Genomic DNA, 10,704 nt, shown 5'->3' on the forward strand with positions numbered 1-10,704 from the left:
AGTATGGCAATGCCCAACTCTCTCTCTCTCTCTCTCTCTTTCTCTCCATCTCTCGGCCTCTCAGTCTCTCGTTCACTCTTCTAGAGAACGGAGAATATATTGGACCGAACCCATCTCGCTTGCTGTTTTCTTCTACTCTGTCGCTAGCATTCATTTTGAATAATAAACATTTTGACTTCAGATCAACCATATTTATTCTTCTCCCCAAACTGAATTTTAACTGAAGACTAAATGCGATTTTACCGCTCCACAACATGTAAAAGTAAATACAATTAATAAAGTATCGATCGTTCCATTTATGATACGAGAACTTCTTTTTTTTTCTTTTTCTTTTTTCATTCAAGTGTTAGATAGCTTAGGTAAAGCCCAGAAAAATTTAGCATTTCTTGAATACACCTTCAATGTCCTTTGATAAATCGATATAAATAGTGATAAAATAAATTCAAGAAATTTCATTAAATAATTTTTGATTCTGAAATTACTTTATAAAAACAGACAGATATTTAAATGAATCCATAATAATTTGCGCTGTCCATATATTTAGCATAGTTCTAATATAAAGAACTTTTCATTTATTTAATTTAAGTAAGTAAGTTAATAAATAAAGTAATAACTTTAAAACAAAACAAGTTTTCTATATTACACTGTATTTTAATACGTTTATCATTTGAAATATGTTATAGGTTAGTTGTATAGTTTTCGTTTAATCGAAAAAAGATTCTAATTATATTTATATACGAAAAATAATTATTGTATTTTAAAGAAAATGCTTAGGCCTTTAGTATTATAATTATTTATATACATTTATTAATAATACAATTATTTTTAAGGAAGAATTTAATTAAAGTTTACTGTAAATAAATAATTAAAATTGCGTAGAAAGATTTTTTTTAAATTTAAATCATATACTTGATAACATATAGGCCTATATATTAAGTGGAAAACTTTTCAGCAATTAAAAGGAAGGATTTGGTTTTTGAAAACAAACAAACAAACAAAAAAATTATTCCTGTTTAGACATAAAACTTGCTCCAAAATTAACATTAGGCCTTGTTCATAGAAATCAATATTAGCTAATAAATTTTTATTTTTAATAAAACATCTCTTTAATTATTAATTTAATATAAACAATTTTATTAAAAGTTTAAGTATGATTATATTTACTTTGTCTGCAAATGTATTGTTTGTGCTTAAATCTCTGAGAAGAGAATAAACTGAGAAATATATTAGGCCTTATTCACAATGTAATAATTATCTCTTATAGTAATAGGCCTATTCTGAAACAATTATAATGTTCTATTACAATAAGCCATACGGTAAATAGTAAGGAATGGATGATAAAAATACAGTTGGATATCAGTTTTTGAAGCATTATCTTTTCAAGTTGTTGTATTTGTCTCCATTGCGTTTATTCGGAGTCTGAATATTTTATGACAAGATTTTTCTACTTTACTAATTACTATTAAGGAAATCTATAATTCAGATAAAGTTATTGGGTGTTACAATTGGATATTTTAATAATTAAAATATACTATAATTGGATTTTCTAGCACAGTTTAATTCTAGATAATATTACAACTTAAAAACGTAAATTCTATTTCGAAATAAAACTTTCAGGTCTATATTTAAAATACATCAAATTAACCAAGCCTACCGCAAACTACAATTATAAATCAGGTGAAGGAATATGTTACACTAAGAAAAAATTTGAGATTAGTTCTTAAAATCTTTAAATGGTTACAGTATGCAATTCTGTAGTAAAATAAAGCCATTTTTCTCTCTGTTTTTGCCATTACGTAAGAGAAAACAAAAGAGAATTATAGGGGTGTACCCTCTGGCTATCATTTCCTGTGCGAGGGAGGACAGTAAGTATTAGTACTTGACAATTCAATCCCATTAAGTACAACTCGTCACGTGATGACCCGCAAGAATAAAAGGTCTTTGGAGATGCATCGGGTCAACTTAGATCATACGCGTACTAACTAAATTTAGTGATTCGTGTATGATTTTCTTGTTGCGTCTTTAAGAACATTCTGTCGCCATTTGGACTTTGTATTTTAGACTTTTTAAACATGTTTGGATAAGCGTTTAGTCAGTCAGATCCACAGCTGTTGTCGACGTAGCTTGGGTTCTCTAAAAGTATTCTTTGCTCCTTTCGCCAATAAGAGGACTTCGCCATTGAGAGTGAATTGAAAAGAACTCGCTTGAGGTGGTCAAATAGCAAACCACTTGAATGGACACGTTTGAGCTCACGTTCGACCGTTTTCTCTGTTCACCTCATCTCTTCTTCACTTTCACTTGACTATAGTGTTGCTATGGTGACAGATAGCACGTTCATTCAAGTTGTTGCCTTAGTAACGGATGTGAAGGTTTTTTCTTTTATTTTCTTTCCTCCTTATAAAAGATGAGCGTGTTAGAAAGCAGTTAAAAAAAGAAAACGAGTAGAGAATAGAAGCTTTATTCATTATGACGTATTATTGAAGATAAAATTTATTAAAATTTGAATTTAACAATCACGACAATCAAACGTCTATCTATTGTATACCAACTACCTTTTAGGGATATAATATTCAAGAAAAAACTATTAAGCTATATCAAGTCAACATCTAAAAATATCAGATTATAAATAAAGACATACAGTAAACGATAAAATCTTATCCCTTATAGTATAAACTTACATGCAAATTGTTTGTTTATCTGTAGGAGAGTATGGGTTAAATCGTGCGTATAGACGTGTTTATTTTCTTTTTTATAACAGTATTAAAATTTATGTCATTGCAAAATTCAAATGGACTTTAAAGATCATCATTAATGAAATTCTTTAATATATTTTTAAAAACGGTAAATTATGTTAAAGTATGAGATTCTAAATAATTATTTTTGCTAAATTTTGACGTCTTTAGATTAAAATATTTTGCAAACATTTATATAATATTCACTTGTTATTATAAATATCTAATATTATCAATATTGAATATTTAAATAAATATAAAGTCGGTATAATAAATTAATGCTATTTAAATTGTACAAACTTCTTATTAAAAATACAAAATTAAAAATATATACAAGAGAGAATTAAAAAAAATTCTTTTTTTATAAATTTTATATAAAGTAATTACTACTTTCAATATATCCATTTAAATTAAATAAAGTACCAAACTTTAATCCTAGAATAATGATGTAATGTTAAAAAAAATTCAACGTTAATATGAAGTGAATTTTTTAGTAAGGAGTAATTAATGACAATAATGAGCATAAATTTTCCTTTAAACCTGGGTTTGAATAAAATAATTATTTAAATATATTCAAAACACCGATTAAAATTAATAAAGTCAGATTACATTTATAGATTCACATCAGAATTTAATAATTTCAAAATATGAGCGAGTAAATCGATAACATTGTTTGTAGTGGTTTGATCAATATGAGGCTAAGGTTATTTGTAGTCGGAAAATTTTCTTCTTATATATACATTAATGTCTGGAAGTTTTCTAAGGCAAACATCATCATGCACATCCTAACGCCGAATCTCATTCAACAAATGTTACCGAAACTTGCTCTTCAATTTCGTGTTTGCCGAGAGACCTAGAGAGAGCAAAGTAGTGCATAGAAGTGTCTCGACCAGCTTACACGTATCGCGCTAGCGTATTAATTCATGAGGTGGACGGTGTTGGATTCCAGAGGGACCGGCAATTTATCAGGATTCGGACATGTTTGGATGGCAACATGTTACTGGAGGGACGTCAGTTGTGACGGATGGCTGGCTTTGTACGGTCAAATTACCTTCCTCTCTCGCACGCCTTAGCTTGCTTGCAAACGCTATCCTCTCTTGCTACTCTGGAACCTCTACTCTTACTGGTTTACTTTTTTCATCTTGGAGAAGTGCTGTTCAGGAAGATGAGATGAATGCACAAGCCATCAGCAAATGTGGTTTCCTTAATATTATGCATTAGTGTAAAGTTATTGAAGACTTCACTTTCAATTTCATATAGTGTTTCATTCCTAGCTCTACCTTATTTTTATTCACTTTACCCATTTTTACACTATTTATTTTGTTTGTTTCTTTTCAATTTCACATTTTTTAAATTACTAATTCGGTTTCATTTCTTTAAAATTTCCTTAATATTGGTATTTATATCACGTTTATTATATATGATTTACGATTCATAAAATAATAAATTATGCATTATTAGAGCTTATCAGCTTACTTTGTTACATTTCCATTATTGATGGATATAGTTCAGATTTTTCTATCCGCGGAAAAAAATGATAACAGTTTATTTTTATTCTAAATAATAAATAAAAATATTCATTTTATGAAAAAAAAGATTTTATTGTAATAACTATTTTAAGAAAGTCAACTAAATTCAAAATTATTATTGTTTATATAGGTATTAATTCTCTTAATTAAATTCTGTTTTAATAAAGCAATTAAAACTTATTCTTGAATAAAATTAAAACTAGGGAAAAATTATTTAAAGTATGTTTTGATTAGATGAAGTAAAAAATTTTATAATTTATACTCATATTATTATATAGGCCTAATTGTTATTTACAAATATACTGTTATAATCATATTTAAAAGGAAATAAAATTAACTGAATAGATGTAAATTTTAATTTAACAAAGTTAAACGTGATTCGTATATTTAGTATAGATTTAAAACAGATATTTTCATCAAATGAAACTGAATTAATGATGCTTATGGAAATTACTTTATAGACTTTACTAATGTTTAACAATAAATAGTAAAAGATCGTATATCACTAATGCTTACACATAAATTCATTACATAATAATACATAACGTTATACACGTGTGGTGTGTATGCACGAATATCTTCACGGCTTATGCATATTTTTTATTATGATCTTCGAAAAAAATTAATTTTATTTACTGTTTACAACTTAAACAATTATTTTTAACATCTACAACAGACCATTAGTTTATAATTATATAGAGAAAAGAATCGTAGCATACTCTAATAAATATCTTTATATATTTAGGACTGTATTAAGTAATAAAAAAATACATTGCCATAAACGAACTCAGTGTTTCTTTAGATATAAAGAAATATTACTTTATAAAACGATCATAATTTCGTTATAAGTCTTTGAACAAATTTATAGAATTACTCTTTATCGAAATATAAAATAATAACTTCTATAATAACAAATCTTCAAATATCGCGTGTAAAAACTTCATTCAGAACTTAATACCATGAAATATCTAAAACGTGAACATCTAAGAAAATGTAACGGTCTTTCGTGCATCACAAATTATGTTTTGTCTCTTACAGCAAATGTTATTTGACAACAACAAACTTTAACAACGCATCATCTTTTAGCCATGGTGACTGCTGTTCTTGTAACTGTGATTAGAACGGGTTGTTGAGCTGTTATAATCATGAAATTCCTCTCACGCTTTCGTGATCACGAGACATTTACCAGCACGGGGTGACCACAAAGTCGTTAAGATCTGAGTAAACTTGCTGCCAGAATTGTATTGCAGAACATGTGACGTGTCTTTTGATGTAAGAGAATGTTGGTCTAATCTCAAAATCCCTGTTATCTTCAAGTTACAGTTAAGCTAATAAATATTTATTTTCTCATAATTAATCTGCATGAATTCGAATTTTTGTGACGTTTTTAAATTTCACATGAAGCTCTATAAATATTAAATGAAACTTAATTTAATAGATCTTACATAAATTCGAAAAATTCAAATTTCTTTGGAGGAATAAAAGACAAGTCTTCCATAATGGACGAATTAGAAATAAAATAACTAGAGAACCAGTTAAAAAAAATAAATAAATAAATAAAAATAGACTAAATGCATTAGATAGGCTATATCATAAATATAATTATTATTCCATAATCTTACATAGTTTTGAAGTAACATAAACTAATAACTAACATAAATATGTCTAGGCATTTAAGCCATTAAAAGACAGTTCACTTTTTAATAAACAAATTAAAAATAATTTAATTAATAAGTGAATTAATTTAAATAATGTGCAATTTATATCAATTCAAAGTAATATCGATTTTATTATTTATGTAAATTGCTTTTCTTAAAAAGAAAAAAAAACTCGTTTTATAACAAGTTATTTCACTTAATTAATTGTATATTTTTATAAATTCATTTTTGAAGCCTTTTAAATGGCTAAATCGATGTTGTATAATAATAAAAGCAGATTATCTTTTTAATTTGTAATAATGGTAAAGAGTAAAGAGTGTTGATTGAATTGGTTATCCTGCTGTGACGAACTGTCCATTTCGTAAAGGGCCATTCACTCGCGATTGGTAGAAATATTTCCTTAGCTCTGGTTGGTGGAAATATCCAACGATTTTGAGTTTGCTGAGTACAATAAAGTAAAGCTTTTGCTGTATGTTCCACAACCATTTTTCACACATCAGGAGGTCTTATAGTGGCTGCAATCAGCGTTTGTTGCTGACATTTCCTAGTGTCGTTAATCGATCGTAAGAATATTGATATAGATGAAAAATAATTACATAAAGATAGATTCCATTTACTAAGAGCTAACTGATATATTTCTATGTGATTGGATGTGTTTGTTAAATGATAGGGCCTATATAAGTTATGGTCTACGTAATGTTACAATTTTCTACAGTTCTAATAATACAAATTATAAATATTCACTTAAAACTTTATGCGATATGTCCATAAATTAGGATAAATGTGAAGAGAATGTATTTTAAAATTTATATTTTATATATTTTTAAATATGCAAGATTTACTAAAATAACATTCGTAAAATTCAAAAATTCCATTACATAAGTCTGTAAATAGGAAGAGAATGAAAATTTTTTACATTGATTAAGAATACTTGTAGGGTCGGCAATCTAGAATGCGTGCCAGGTTGTGGCACGCTATGCTTTGTCAGTTAAAATTAAAAAAGAAAAAAATCTTATGGAATTTATAAAAATGTTAAAATGTTTATGAAATAAGAAAAATTACGATAAATAATTAAAATAAATTACGTGTCTTATTCATTTTAATAACCTTCGTGTACAAGTTGAAATATACAGTACTACGTGCTTTGTAAATTTACTATACAACCTAAAAATTTATATATGAGTAGTTATAAAATACCGTTAACATTATTAACATTATACTTAAATAGTCTGCATAATTAGTCTATAAAATTAAAAAAATTATTAATTAAATTAATTGATAGATTGGTTTAATCATTAAATACAAGGATTACTAATTTTATTGATCGCTTGGAATTGATCTAAGTGATAAAATTCCAATAAAAAGATTTTATCAATTGAATAAAAGTAGTCCAAGTCATGCAACGTATTCTCTCCGCTAGTGGAAGCATAAAGAAGAGATGATGGCTATAAAAATCATGGAAGCTTATTTTATTACAGTTTAATAGGCTCTACAAATTGAATTCATTGTCATTGCTGAAGACAGTAATGACAATGAATATATTCTTACTTTCGAATTTCTTTATTAAACTATATTCTAATATAGTTTTTTATAACCATTTTAAAAATTTTATCTTATCATTTTTGTAGCCTATAGCTTAAAAAAAAAACAATACTTGTTGTAAGTTATTTCTTAATCTTTTACTTTTTATATTTTTAGAATACTTGATCATTCAGCTTTACCCATAAGATTCATACTATTCATGCCAGTCAATCTTAGACAATTTATAACAATGCTATAATATATAAATATTTGATCAAAATAGAATGCTAACTGATTAAAATTTAAAAGACGAAACCTAAAACTTAGACTATGGAAACAATGTAAATAAATTTTTAACATCCCAAATAATTATTATTTATTATAGATTAATGTTTCTACGAAGTTAAGTTGTTTTTTTTTAACATAAATATACAGAAAATAACGAATTAATCTGATGATATGCTTAAAGTAAATTCAAAGAGATAAGATGAAATTGTATAAACATCAGTTGTAATTAAATAAACTAAAGATAAATTATAATTAAAATAAAACTGTGTGTTCGTCACTTTAGCACTCGACGAAACCACTAAACAGCGCTGACTTTTAAAAGTTGTTTAAGAAGCAACCAATTATGGAAATAGAGGAGCAGGCAATCACAATGGCCTGACCCATTGGGGTCCTGAATACAAAAATGGTGGGCCGGCCATATGTTCACTACTTGACTCAACGTGATTGGTAACTTGCCAACATCAGAAAGAACCCTCAACATCCCCACAGAGAAGACCAATTGGACAACAGACCAAAATGGCGGTGGTAGAAGTACGTACAGTACATGATTTGTATGATAGCATTCATCTTGTCCATACCATTAAAGTCTAAGCAGAAAATACGGCGATAAATCGAAAGCTTAGGTACTTTGAAAACTTTGAAAAATAACTCCCGTACAAAACTGTAGATAGGCCCATCACTAGAAGAAAATATATGGGCATGCGCGAATTCTGTGGTTTTGTACACTGTGAGGGGAAGTTGCTTAAGCTTTTACATGCTTTATTGTTAAAATTTAATCATCAGATACAAGTACGATCCGAGGTGGCAGAAAAAACCTATGATATATTGCAAGCTACACAACAATTCAATCACACAATGTTAAAATATTAATTCGAAAAAAATAAAGGCTTCCATAGAAAACGTAATCTTTAATCTGACCTAGAAAAAGTTTTCGCTAATAAATTTACTAAAGAAGCTTAAATGCAGAATTATTTTTACTTCTTGTAATGTTTTGACATAATTTTAATCGTAATTGATTTTTTAATTAAGAAAACTTAAATTAATTCAATCTAATTAAATCCAAAAATAGAATTTTTTGGACATCGCCAGCTTTTAAAAACTGATATATGATAATTGTTGTGTCTAATTTAAATTTTATCAGTGTTTAAATATAATTATTTTTATTTATTTATAAAGAAAACTTTAATTAAACACAAAACACAAACAGGTAACTAATTTTATTTGAACTATTTCTATTGATAAGCTTCAAATGAATTTTATGGTTTATAAACTGAATTGTGTTATGCATAAATTTAAATCTCATTTAAAAAAAACTATTATTGATTTAATTTAATTTTTCAAATAATTTTTTACAAATATTTTGTCTTGTGTTAAATACGCCTATTGATTGTTATTTCTTAGATAATAATTGAGAAAAATTCAGTGAAATTATTCAAGTTTAAATGATATATCCTTGTATGATTAGACCCTAAATTATTGTTTGTGGTTAAAATAGCTAGCGTTATATCCACAAACAATAATTTAATAATTTATTTAATAATTTACAAGAGCATTTTATATGTAAGTTATATATAATTTACAGATAATACAATGTTATATTAATTATCTATAAATTGTATGCAGCCTATATTAAATACATACGGTACAACTTGTACAAGTATATCAGCTTATTAAATAAAACTTATATATGTTTCCTACAAATAACTTAATTAAAATATATTTTATATAGATTTTAATAGATTTTACAATATTTCTATTTTATATTTTAAAAACTAAATTATAGACTTAAAATATAAAGAATTGATAAATTATATTACACTTAGTCTTATAAGTCGTTTTAAAAACTATTTTGTTTAGTTTAATAATAAAATAAAATATTTCATTAAATTAATATTAAAAATTTAGAAAGTAAATTAAGATTTCAGAAATTTATGTTTAATTTAACAGAAAATTAATTAAAATAATTCTAAATTTAAATAGCCTAAATGAGATATTTCTATATTAATACTTTATTTGGTGTACTGTTTAAGTGAAATAATTAAATGTTTTACATCCAGTTAAGTGGAAAATGTAAACTTTGAAAATATTTTTGACACTTATAAAGTATGCCTGACGCAAATAAGAGTCGATGCATTTCAGACTCGTGCGACTCCCCAGTTTCATTCAAAACACATAACGATCAGTCTGAAGGAATGAGAAGGCCATAGACCCATAGCAGATTAAACCGACACACTTAGCCATAGGAAGCCGGTCGGATTAAGCGTAACCTAACCCTTCTATTGTTTCTCTAGGCTTATTAGTCCCTTGCGTGCTGTTCAGCTCCACGTAATTGCGTCATTTAATGTTCCGAAATTTAGCGTCACTTCGAGTTGCCAGGAAAGACGGTAGGCAAACACCGAAAATTTATAAAATCACCCAGGATATTGGTGAATTATGAGTCAAGACACCTGCCGTGCGCAGAAGGCGAGAAGATAATAAAGTTGTTTTTTAATATGCAAGAAAAGTTTGTAGACCTAGGGGTGGGAGAATTTGCTGGCAGATAGAGAGAGAAAGAGTTAAGAAAAACTTTTTTTATCATTGGCTGGACTTTCAGTGGAATTAACGCCATCTCTTTAGTTTTTATGACGTTTCCACTGTTCGGAGAATTTCCCCAGGGACAGCATCTAACCGACATCCTTGCAGGTTCATTACCATACGTTAATCGTATGACTTTCTTATTCGTTCCATGGAATCCAAACCACCATTTCTTCTTTTGTTTAAGTAGTAAAATCCGCCATTCGCAATGGGTTAGAAGGTTTGAAAATAGATGAAAGGTTTTTGCCATTTAAACTAGTCCCTCACTTCTCTTGTGACTCGAACACGTCATTTAAAACGAAAAGAAAAGACGTCGTGAATTGGAAACGAAATGGGAAAAGAAGATTAACAGTATTAGTGTGTATGCTGTTGTTGCCTACATAACAAAGAGCAGTTTGAATA

Source organism: Centruroides vittatus, unplaced genomic scaffold (assembly GCF_030686945.1).
Source record: "Centruroides vittatus isolate TY-2023 unplaced genomic scaffold, ASM3068694v2 contig_1863, whole genome shotgun sequence".
Classification (NCBI taxonomy): Eukaryota; Metazoa; Arthropoda; class Arachnida; order Scorpiones; family Buthidae; genus Centruroides; species Centruroides vittatus.